General features: G+C 40.2%; 1 protein-coding gene across 4 annotated transcripts in view; it reads right to left on the bottom strand.

Moving 5' to 3' along the window:
* LOC141767644 (carboxyl-terminal PDZ ligand of neuronal nitric oxide synthase protein-like) overlaps positions 1 to 13,438 on the bottom strand; it is a 207,012-nt gene that overhangs the window by 90,625 nt on the left and 102,949 nt on the right. The gene's annotated exons all lie outside the window — the stretch shown is intronic.

Below are 13,438 nucleotides of genomic sequence, written 5' to 3'. Positions count from 1 at the left end.
CACTGGATCTAATTTATGATGAGAAAAGAGCACTTCTGGAGAGATAAAGCCTTGCAGATGACAACATGGTGACAAGACTGGAACCCAGAAGCTGGAAAATGTTGTGTTCAGTCTAAACGAGTCAGATACCACAAAAAAAAAAAATTGAACTTTCTTCAATAATCTAAAGAAGACCGGAATCTATTTTCTATAAAACCTCAATGACCTTTACATCTGGTTGTTCATATTTGTTAATACATTTTGTACTAAACCTGGCTCCATCATTGCTGTTCAACCTGTTCCATGCTGCACATCTGCAATCCATCTACTCATCCACTCTGGAGTATATAAATGCCACTTCTTCATCCACTCGTAGTTGTTTCAGCCAAAGTGGATCACTGGCAGCCTACCCGCCTGCTGCTCAGCCATGCTCACATCCAGCCACCAGCTCCGTCCTTCCTCCCTCTGCCTCCGCTAGCCGGACTTTCATCCACCTTCATCCCCTTTGGAACCCAGTCAATAGAGCGCTACAGAAATAAGTCCTACACCCCGGAAATGAGTTAGCATTTCTGCACTTCCAGTTCCCTCGTCTCGAAGTCAAAGTTTTTTTTTAATGGGTTTTAGTTAGATGCCTGACATAAGGTCTGTGGTTAACACAAGCTTAAGAGACTTTTAACATTTTGTTCTACAATATAAAATATGTCAGTAAATATCCCACTTGTGAATTTTAAAGGTGGTTGCTATCAAGTGGCTAACTGAGACTACAAAACATTATCACACCAACACGTCTGCCTTTACAGCCTCGTTGGGTGTACTTGAGCGTCATGGAGTTCGTTTATAGCTTGATGATTGCATTCACTCTTCAAAAATCAAAGAAAGTGGTGTTCATTTGTGGAGATTACCATACAGAACAAAACATGCAAGTATAACAAATGTGTGTTTGCCACAGAGTTTATTTTCTGCAACAATCCAAAACCCAATGGAGAAATCCCATTGGCTTTTTGTCGAAGGGAACCATGGGGCGATGCTAACTTCCCGGTTGGCTTACAAAAATACGTCATCCCTGCACCACTCTATAAACCTTTTCCTATCCAGTCCATTTTCTGAGTCTCTTTCCTGCATTTTGGTCCAACCTGTTGATCGGTACACTTCCCAAACAAAAAGTGCTTTGAGTTGCCTCAACATTACCATAAAAAACATTTAACAATGCTACAAATACCAGGAGTGGATGTTGTTGGAAAGCTTTAAACATTCTGGACTGTGTTGGCATTGACATTTTGCGGATGTTTAACATAAATGTTTCATCGTTTAGTAGACTAAAAAAAGACAAAACTAATCTAGCATTACTATTGAAAATGTGTCATCTTAGATTATACAGTAAGACATTCCTCGCCCTGTAAATTGCCTCTTCTGATTTTTGTTATCATCAAGTCTTAATGACCCCCAGAATGATTCCAAAGGGGATTCTGAGTGTTTGTACGAATCTAATAAATAGTTGAAGTAACTATCTTACTTGCATACTGTTCTGCCTTAATTTGTCCCACTGCGAGATTTAACATTCAAGATGAGCTGATGATCACAATACTGAACACGTATATGCCTTGCCCTGTATAATCAAGTTATAATTATAAAACTAGACGTCACAGAGTGACTTTGCAATGAGAGAAAATGACTGCACATAACACAAGCAAAAAGGCAGCTTCCCATTAAAAAACTTTCTAAAATCTTCATTGTAATGAGCTTAATCAGTATTCATCCATGTTTACATGTTTTGGCTGACAACCTCATTACTTAAAATAGCCTTTTGCTTTTTCAAGATTATTATTATGAAAGTCTTTTCCATATCTGACAAGTTACTGCAGACTATATCACTACTTTGGAAAGAGAAACAAAGAGTGATTGAATGATTGAAGAAGCAAAACGGAGGCTCTCCATTGCAAAACAAAATTCCTATATCTTTATTAAAATAAACTCAGAATACTCACAGAGAAAAATAGCCTCATCAATCCTCACATGTTTTGGTTGTCCCCAAAAAACTTTCATTAAAGCCCAATAATTACATCCTAATTTTTCAAGATTGATCAAAATAAAGTGTTGCAGTGTTGGGCTGGATTTTCGACGGTTAATGAGTTGTTGGTTTTTGCTTATTAGTTAAACTTGAAATATCAACTGATTGAAAGAAATACCACAAACCCCAGGCAGAATAGTTTCCTAATTGGGCAATTAGTGCCATATTAAGGGGCCTGGTGGTATATTTGGGCTAATTTATCAAAATAATAAATGTTCTCTGTCGAAATGTGTGTCTGGGTGTGTTTGCGTGCACGTTGGTTTTCTATGTATGTGCATTATGTGTGTGGATGTGTTGTTGGGCTCTCATCTATATACTCAGTGACATTTATGTGGTATTTGTTTTGGCCTTTTCTGTGGGAGCCAGACTGGCTGAGGTCTTGTGGTATGGATGGTGTCTTTGTCAACCCTGCTTAGCAGACTGTCAAAATACCAGACACAGCTATCTGTGGTGACTCATACACACACACACATACACACACACACACACACTGCTGCAAGAAAATATAAGGTCTAAGAAGTAAATCTGTTTAATCTGATGGATTAAATCTGGTTGAATTTCCTAGAGATGCTTAAGTGATTGCATTAGCAGTGTTGGTCTTACTCACAATCACTTGAAATATTCACAATGTGTGTTAGAAAATGCCAGCTATCACTTTCAGAAAAACAAATTATACATGTGAGATTTCAACAGTGCAGAAACAGAGGGAGAGGCTTCAGTTGGTTGCAATCTCCTCACCTCACCGCTAGATACCACCAGATCCTACACACTGGAACTTAAATTGCTCTTCTAAATAAGTTTGACTTAAGTGTTGGTAACAACCTTTCTAATTTGTCTGACCGATTTTTAGTGATGTTGCTGTGTTCCCAGATCTCAGGGATTACTTTGTAACAGATAGGCCATATGACGAGCTACGGAAAAAAGGCCCACATTTTAATAAACTGTAGTTTTCCTTAAAGGGATATATAAAAAAAAAAATGCATTTCATCCATACAATGTTACTAACATTTTGGTTGTCAATAGTTATTTGTCAATATGTCTAGCTTCACAGTAAAGGCCAACCATTTCTTATACATTAAAATGCTTATTATGAAGAACATGCAGGTGTAAGTTAGCATCAACAGTAGCTTTACCCATCCCCATTTGCAACACATTCTCACTCCCAACTCGTCAAATACCGACGCTTGGTCAGTGGCCCTAACTAATGAGTGGCCCAGGACATGGGAGTTGGTTAGCTGCAGCTTAATGAGGGTAGTAGAAACATTTCCTTAGGCCTACGTGTCTATGTCAACAAACACAGAGGGCTAAGAGGGTCGCTATTATCAAGCCGTGTCATCTACTGGAAGAAAACGGACCGCTCCCATCCGGCTGCACTTTGCAGAAACCTTTAAGTTGTCTCTACTTTCAACTCTTCCTCTCCTCACTCACTGTGATAAAAATCAATGTTCTTTCTTTGAAATCTAAAGCAGGGGAAAGGGTCTTATGTTCTGCCAATTGTTGCCTACAGAGAAATCTTATTCAAAACATGTAGGCTATGATAAAAAAGAAACACTACATGGTGCCAGACGAGTGAAGCTCAGCCAAGAGTGAGTAAAAGTGAGCTTAGCTGACTGGCTTAGCGGACAAATCCCCAAGCAGCGCGGAGATGACGGCTCAGATACATCTCTATCAACTGTCTGTAACGGGAGTTGGCTGCCAAATATCCAGGTGAAGACGCGTCGGATAGATCAGATCTCAGAATTAGAGAGGCGGGCTCGACATGAAAGCCGCCAAAGATGGTTAAGGGCCAAATAAATCAGACTACAAATACTGCCAACGGAAACACTTCTTATCTCGTGTTTCAAGGGGGGGGGTTGTTTTCCCTGTTTAAAGTTACAATCCACAACGTTTCCACATGAATGAATATCACTTTTCTACTCTCTGTCACTGAGTCAACACAGCAGCGATGCAACTTAGTGGTGGGTCTATGACAAGAGAAACAATACAATTGAACAAAGGAAATGTGTTCATCCCTCAAAGCCATCTGAAATTGCTGCTGGCAGGAATTAAGCAGTTGGCAATGACACAGCAGGTACGCTGAGCCCAGCACAGATATTACAGATAACCCTTCATAGTAATAATAATAACAGCGCAAGGAGTCAAACATGAGGCATAACTTTTCTGCCGAATGAAAAATATCTACACACTCTGGAGTGCTGGTGATCAATATTAATCCATTTTAATTTGAGATCATCTTGATAATCAGAGACATGTGGAGGTCAAATCTAAAAATAGGATAAGAATTAAATGAAAATCTAACTGTGAATGATTTCACATCAGTGCCTCTCAGGATCAAAAATGTGTCCCTCTCTTGACTCCTCATTCTGCAGCAACATTTAACAGCCATGCAGGGGAAAAGGTGCAGAGAGAAGTTTCTCCAACAGCAGTTCAGTTAATAGACCAGATAACCATCTGTTAAGGTACTGATGCCATCCTATTACTCAATCATGTTGTCATATAATGGAGACATCAAAAGCAAAAAATGAATACAGTGAGATTATATGTAGCTTTTAATAACCCAGTTCATAACTAACAAGCTAACAAGGACACTGAAGTCAGGTCGTCTGCATTTTGGGGCATATTAGCAACCTGCTGGGGACAGTTTACACTCTACAGTAAACAGCTAACACCTTATAGGGGGATTCCAGTATTTCTAAGACTCACACACTATTAGTATTTAATATTGATTATAAAAAATATTGTGAATAAATAATAAATATCTGTGTGGAAAAGGTTTTGAAATTAAAGGTAAATGCTTTAGATATTCATGATGGAAAAATATGGGAAATAATATCGCTTACCGACAATATAAACAGTTAAAGCTGAAGTAGGCGAGACTGGAGCAAATATGATTAAAAAAAGTTATTTTTATAAAACGGTCGCTATATCCTGACAGTAGTACATGAAACAGGCAACCTGAAAAAAAATCATGTGCCTCTGTGTCCTCCGGTTCTCCTAACGGCATCTGCATATTTCACAGACCGGAGGAAAAGAACCAGTCAGAGCTGATCTGCTGTCCAGCTGCCGATTCTGATATTAGGGAGTAAAATAATCTATATATCGGCCAATATATACTGTATATAACCATTTAGTTACATTTGTTGACACCAGCTGTATTTTGCGAGAGAGTTAAAGGACTTTTCCCGTGTTGAATGAGGTAGGTTTGACATTGCCGAGAACTCCGTCTTGGCTTTTAACGCTGCTGGCCACAGTGTAATACAGAGCGCAATCTATTGGGAAATTGCGTGATATCGATATTTATGAGCTATACATTGTTATTGCATTATGTTAATTTAAAATGAGTGTTTATATCGGCACAAATCGGACAACATTTTCGACGGTAACCCATATATCTGCTACAGGCCAACATCGCCCGATAAAATCGTCTCAACGATAAATCGGTCGGGCTCTAGTCAATGATAACGTGAAGAATTCAAATAATAGTATTATAGATTTGATCTTTCTGGGGTTTTCTGGGGTAGGTGGACTTAAACTCATGACCTCACTATTTCTAAAATCTTGGCTGCTGCTCTGTTGGCAGTCATGCAAAGAGAAAGCGCAATACAAAAATGGTTTATTTGCTTTCTTATAGTAAATCAAGTTCAAAATGTTCTTGATGTATTTTTTATCTACAGTGGTTATTTACAATCATTTAGTTTACAGTTAAATGTAATGTTGAAAACGTATCCTTATCTTATACCCTGACTGTTATTGTCATCTGTAATAGTAAAGTTTATTGTTCGGTGATAAAATATCTTGGCTCACAACACATCTGTCACTACTCTTTACCAACCAAATTCTAGGGACCACTGCCAAAATGTCATGACTGGCTATATTTTTAAGTCTACCTCAAACAACATTTCAGCTCTCACAGAAAGACTTGTTTAGTTTTGATTTAGAATTAAAGAAGTGACTTGATTTGTTTTAATCATTTTATCTCGCAAGATTGATTTCAAGGGTCAAGGTCCATCCCTTGACTGTTATCAGCTCATGCCTGACTCCTGCTTGTGTCACATTTAACTATAGGAGGTAACCACATGCACAATGTTGAAAAGTTCTTCTTTTTATTGAGAGATACTTTCAATCAGATTCCTTAAAAGAAAAAAAATCAGCTTGAAAGCCTTACAAAGAAGCCGTTCTGCCATCAAGACTGGAAAAATGGTGCTTGGATTGAATTTATTGTTAGTGACAGGAGATCATATGTGGAAGACTGCAGAGTGCATGAGGCAGTGACAGAAACAGAAAAAAGACTGTGTTTGAAAGCCCAGAGAGTGTGAATGAAATGTGTGAGAGATGGACACTCAAAGTAAGTGGGAGGCAGAAAGTTGAGTGTGTTTGAAGGATTACGAGTAGAATATCTAGATGGAGAGACAGAGAGAGAAAAGCGGCGAGACAGCGGAGTGAAGCAGATGATTCATGACTCATCCGGCGAGTTAAAGTTCAGCGGCGCATTAAGAGTTGGACGAAAAACACTCCCGTCCCTTCATTTAACCTGCTGCAGTCTCAAAATATAACCAGAGAAAACTGTCAGCCGCACGGGTTTTCATGTGCACAAATAAACATACATGAAACGCAGCTATTCGTCCTGGCATTCATCAACTTTTGAGAGGCAACAATATCAATGAACACACACACGCTCACTCACTCACGCACATAAGCCCTTCTTGTTAACAGGCTATTGTGTATAAGGGCTGTGATGTGATGTTTGAGTAATGAAGTGGGCTTGTTTTAGAAGGCCTATGCCATTTTTCCTTTGATAAATTGCTGCCTGTGAAACACCAACTGCTATAAATCAAAGGCTAAGAGGCAATGCACCACACACAGCATCGACAATCGCACACTAACAGGGAATCAATACAATAACGCACCTGTGCCAGATTAGGCTGTACTGTAGATGTGTGTGTGTGAGAGTGTGTGTGTGTGAGAGTGTGTTTGAGAGTGTGTGTGTGTGCCTACTTTTAGCAAGAGCATCATGTTCGGGGAAGAAAAACCAAATGCATCTGCATTAATATAATCTCCCAGTATTGAACATCCTGTTATTGGAGATCTAAAAAAGTATTATATGAAACATACATGGGATAACGTGCACCATTTTCAGCCTGTTTCTGCCTACAAGTGAATTATGTTGTACACCCCACATGAGTCATTAATAAATTCCATATTAATCCCTGCAAATGTGGTCAAACTATGGACAACTGTGCTAAAGACTTAATTATGTCTCCTCCATTGGAACAGTAAAAGCTGAAAGAAAAAGGTGGATTTTCATGTGTCAGTTATATTTATGGTGTGTTAAAACTCTAACAGTCAATTAGACGGACCTAATAATGCTAATTAATGCCTAGGTTTGAGTGACAGGTTTAGTGTCAATCAGCTGCACAATGTGGAAGTTACAGCCTTAACAAGACGGAGTAATTACAGCATTCTCTGTCCATTAGGTTAATTGGTGGAAGTGTTACAATATGAGTATACAGAGCCAGGATGTGCTCTCTCTGCAACGTTAGATTAAATTAAATTTTTTCAGTGCATAAAGGTCAAATTTTTTTGTTAGAACCAACTGCCACAATTGCCTTCTGTGTTAGGTTTGGAACAAGCTATGCACGTAATCAAGCTAGAGCTGCAACGAGTGTAATTCTTACATGTGAATATTTTCTTGTTTCTTTACTCCTCTATGACAGTAAACTGAAAATCTTCTGAGTTGTGGACAAAACAAGACATCTGAGGACGTCATCTTGGACTTTGGGAAACACTGATCAATATTTTTGGACATTTTATAGACCAAACAACTAATCGATTAATCAATCATCAGATTAGTCAACAATGAAAATGATCATTAGTTGCAGCCCTAGATCGGGCCGTCTTTTACTACTACTTTTTTACTCTTGGATTCTCATGTATGGTTGATCCCTCTGTAATGTTGTCTGTGTTGCCCTCATCTCTCCGTTCACCATCTCAACCAAATTGAGCTTTGTTTCCTCTCGTCTCTTTCCATGTTCCGCATGGATTGCCACAGAAAATTGGCAAGGCAAACACTTTGTGATGATGTCCTTGTTGTTGTTGCGGGATTTTGGCGGTCGCTATGTGACATAACTAATATTCTGCCTATTGCCCAGTGTGTTGTCTGTGTATTTATTCAGTTGTTCAGTATGTGGCCGTCTCTGTCTAACCTTGCACGGCAGCTGGATTCCTTCTCTGTCGCAAGATGTTTTCGCCTTCAGTTAGTTTCGCTTTCGTCATGACAGATGGTTCATCCAATCACCTGCCGAGGATTTTTTGAAAGTGTCTGCCCTTTTCCAAACTGTTTCCAATGTCGGTTTCTCAGATGGTTCTGTGAAACAAACCATCTGACAGGGTCAGGTTCGTCTCTATCTGCCAAGACTTCAAAATTGGATGTGCGGTGGAGAAAAAGTCAATCGATCTAGATCCTGTAGGTTAAACTACACTGTAACACTTCGATGTAAATTTACAGCGAGATTCTAACAGTTACATACTGTAAAATGCTTTTACTGTATATTACTGTGAAAGCAATGCATTCTGGGAGTCAGAACGCTTGCTCCCATGATCCCAGCGGTCAAGTGTATCTTTTCACAGTAATCTGCTGCTTGCCGCTGAGAATCTCGGGAAAATAAATTAACGGCTATTTTTTAAGTTCTCGCGCGTATTTTTTTCGAGTTGACCGTTGAGCGCCACAGCTCAACAGCTCAACAGCTCAACGGTCAACAGCTCCACAGCTCAACGGTCACTCTGGCAGCAGCAGCAGCAGCATGTTGTTGTCCAGTGCAACTTGAGGAGAGACAGCAGCAGTTTGGATAAACACTTTTTATTTTCACCACCGCCAGTTCCATTTTGATCGTCAGACCAGACGAAGGGAAACTCCAGTGGTTACATTACGTTACTTCATGGTAAGTCAAATCATCAAGTTGTGTTGTACCTTTGCTAACACAGTGCATGTTCCTCCATGTATGTACATTAGCTAGCTAACGTTAGGTCGTTAGCTGTTCTTTGTTTCGTCTATATTTCAATACTCATTAGTATCACAGGTAACACACATCAGTAGTCTATCTTATATTCACGGTAGCTAGCTAGCACTAGCACGTTAGCTAGCTAATGCTAGCTCGTTAGCTAGCTGGTTTTAGCTTAGTCAGCATTTAAATTCTCAATAGAATTACTAATAGGTAGCAACAATATAAAAGGGAGACGAGGCAGTATCTATCTTGTGTTTCCAGAATGTTCAACTGTCAATTTTGCCGCCATGCATGTGGTACTACATATGCCTTTGTTAGGCATATGAAAGTTCATCAAAACACCCCACACATCAAATTTAAATGTGCTTTCCACGATTGTAACCGTACATTTGGCAAAGTTACAGCTTTAAAATGCCATGTATATAGAGATCACCCAGATCAGAGGGAGTCAAGCTTGAGGGAAGGATGTTCTGGCATAAGGACATTAACATTAGACGTTTTATCATGCCACATCGATTTCTGTACTGTCAAATGTGACAGTTTGTCTAAATTATTTTCTCACTTGAAGACTCACATTAAAGAGGGGAAACCAGTCTTGTGTCCTTTCACAAATTGTGGTAAAATGTTTACTGTGATGTCCACTTTTTCATCACACTTGTCAAGAACACATAAAGGTTGTGCCGTTGGTAATCTTTTGAGTCAGATCAGGTCAGGTAGAGATGATGGAGAGAATACTGTTGAGCAAGCAGGGTGCTCAGATGAACATGCAGGTGTTTCACATGAGCATGCAGGGTGCTCAGATGAGCAAGCAGGGTGCTCACATGAGCATGCAGGGTGCTCACAGGAGCAAGCAGAGGTTTTGGCTTCTCATGTTGATGTTGACATAGAGGGAGAGAAGGCAGAGGTGTTTCCAGAAAGCACAGAGGAGCCACTTTTCCTAAAGAACTTGGCTTTGTTTTACCTTAAACTTCAAGCTAAGTTGTTGCTCCCATCTACAGTTATACAGAGCATTATTGAAGATTTCCAGGCAGTGCATGATATAAGTCAGTCTCATTTGTTTCATAAACTGAGTGAAAAATTAGGAACCGTAGGGATTCCTGATGGTGATGTAAAGAATGTATTAGATGCCTTGAAATCAGAGGATCTATTCCGGGCTTGCAACACTGGTACTTTAAAAACGGATAAAAGAAGAAAAACGTTTTTTAAAAATGAGTTCAGATATGTTGAACCAGTGCCTTTGTATCTTGGGCAGAATGAGTCTGGAAAGGAATGCTTTGTTCAGTATGTACCAGTAAAAGAAACATGTCAGTCACTTCTACAGTGTGAATCAGTCAGACAGCAAGTTCATTCACACAAGCAGCAGATGCAGTCTTGTAATAGACCAAAAGATATGTTGGAGGATGTATGGGATGGTAGTAATATGTCAGATAATCTGTTGTTTCAATCAGATGAGAAGGCCTTTGGTTTGATACTGTATCAGGATGCATTTGAAGTAGCCAATCCATTTGGCTCAGGCAAAAAGAAGCATAAAGTTCTTGCAGTGTATGCTAGTCTTGCAGATGTAGCACCTCATAACAGGTCTAGTGTTGACCAAATGCAACTGGTTCTATTATGTCGGGAACAGGATTTCAAGTACTTTGGCCAAGACAAAGTATTCAGTACACTTGTTACAGATCTCAAAGATCTAGAGGAAAATGGCATAGCCACACTTGATGGGCAGGTGAAAGGAACACTATGTGCCATTGCTGGAGATAACCTGGGATCACACGGCATTGGTGGTTTCGTAGAAAATTTCAGCAGGAGCACTTACTTTTGCAGATTTTGTGAAATAGATCGCGCAACATTTATTTCCACGCCACTGGTAAGGTCCTCTCCCCGAACAGTGGAGTCCTTTAAAAATAATCTGCAGTACTGATAGATGAGTACATTGTCAGTAGAAAGGAGACTTTCCCCAGCCATCCATTAAAGCCAAAGCACCATTATGTATTGCATTATCCAGACCTCATAATGTGTTTCGGGCCACTTATTCGCTTGTGGACCCTACGTTTTGAAAGTAAGCACACATACTTTAAACAATGTGCTCGGAAACTGCACAACTTCAAGAACTTGTGCTCCACTCTAAGTGAAAGGCATCAACTACTACAAGCTTACTTAAGCGCTGGTGCTGTGTTCCCACCATCTGTAGTTGTTGAAAGAAGCACAGATTTCTATGTGAATGACTACAACGACAAGATAAAACAATCTGTTGCCCACCTTAGTTTGCTACCAGGTAACACAGTCTCTGCACACGAAGTTCAAGTAAAAGGTACACTTTACAAAAAGAGCATGTGTGTTGTTCTGGAACAAAATGATGAGGGACTGGTATTTGGTAAAATTAAGTTAATTCTCATTACTAAAAGTACCCAGGTATATTTTGTGACTGAAAAATGCCAATCTGTCTGTCTAATTGACCAAGGGGTGCATTGTCTATCCAACACAGAATACAACAGCACAATACTGTTGTATTGAACACGGAGAGCTGGCAGACTATTACCCTTTGCCAGAATACAGTATGCTGGGCATGTCTGTAATTGCATTGCACCATTCTGTCCCATCCCTAGCGTAATGTCTGACGACGCTGGTGCACGGATCTGGGAGATCATCCAGGCCACAGTCCCGAGTCTTCCAGAAGAGAAAATAAAATGATTGACCGAAAAGCTGTTACTGCAGGGAGTAGAAAGCAGAGAAGACCTGAAGTATGTTCGAGAGGAGGATATGGTGGAATTCATCAGGCCCATCCAGTGTAGGAAACTCCTTGATTGCTGGAAATCACAAGGTAAAATTATCTGGAGTAATTCAGTTGATGCTGGTAATGTGCATATAATTTCTCTCAACAAAAAAAATTAACAGTTGGTGAGAATAAGACTTGGTGTTCTTCTCTTTTTCAGATCCAATGAGCAGTGCTGTGACCCCACCCAGGCAGTTGTCCTCCAGCAACTCATCTGTTACAAGCCCTTCGTTGTCAAGTAGTTCCACGTCCTCTCCTCAACCATCTCCACGTCCACATATAAAGAAAAACTGGCCCGAAACCTTTCAGGTGAACTGGAACAAAATGCCTCCGGAGTTGCTGTCTACGGTTATGAGCGGTAAGAGGCCCTCGCCATCTGACAGACGGCAGTTTGTGAGAGTGCTAGTCGATGAAATGAGAAAGCACGAAGCTAACCCTACTAGGCCACAATGCCTCATCATCACCAGAAACGTGATAAGAGAATACCCACAATCCTTTGCTGATACCATGGACGATGGCAAGACAATGATTGGTGGATGCTATGAATCACTTCTGAGCCAGGTTAAAGTACGTGTAGAGCACTTAAACAGGAACAACACCCTTGCTCGACATAGAGCATTAAAGGATGCCACAGGGGCTATCCCAGCCCGAGGACCGGCAGACAGCTATGGGTGCACAAGATGGCAGCCAGAGCTACCACCTGAAGAATCTGAAGATAGCCTTGAAGGTCTGCGACAAAAAATTACAAATATCTTCAAACATGAAGGTTCGGCGGGTGCAGGAAGGGGGGAAATACACAATTTGATGGAGAAAACGTATTTTCTGCAACGCAAATCGATCAATGCCACACCAGCCGCCCCTCTTGAGGACATTAAAAGTCAGTGGCCCTACTTGTTTCTGCCAAGGAGCATGTGTGCACACTTTGAACTGCTCACAGACATTCAGATCCTGAGAATAATGGAGGCATATCCTGAAGACCAGGGCAGAATCATCTCAGAATACTTCAAGGCAAATCCCAGTAACGATGAAGTGAAGAAGGTCCTCTCCCAAGAAAACGGTATCACGTTCCCCTACATTCTGGATCTACTGATGGCACACTTCCAAGAGAGGAGAGATGCCCTCATCTTGCAGGCAGATGTGAGTATAACTGATGTAGTTTACTTTAGATTAAGACATTGAAATTATTGAAATGCAATGAGTGGAGCTCAGTGGGATCTTTAAAATAATTTCTTTAAAAGGAAAATTGATGACAATTATAGTTAAAGCATTGTTTAATTGTATTAACATTAACTTAGAATTGCAATGCCTTTTTTGTCTCCTATATAGGTGTCAGACACAGCGGCGACTGTGAAAACATCCCTCACCCTTCCTGATAGCCCTCGGTTGATCATTCTAGGTAAGCACTAAGCCCCACGTTTTTACTTACACTGTACTAGTGCACATATGCAGAGTATTTCTATTGAGCCTGTCAGCAGGCAGTCAGAAGGTGTGGGGCAGGCAGGAAGACGCTGCTTGCCGCTGGAGTTGGAGTTCAGTTGTAGTGAGTTTCTATGGTTATGTCTTCTATATTGTATATCACACACACACATTTTTACATTCTTATAAATATATATTGATTCATAA

Source organism: Sebastes fasciatus, chromosome 5 (genome assembly GCF_043250625.1).
Source record: "Sebastes fasciatus isolate fSebFas1 chromosome 5, fSebFas1.pri, whole genome shotgun sequence".
Taxonomy (NCBI): Eukaryota; Metazoa; Chordata; class Actinopteri; order Perciformes; family Sebastidae; genus Sebastes; species Sebastes fasciatus.
This window is presented reverse-complemented; position numbering and strand designations above follow the sequence as displayed.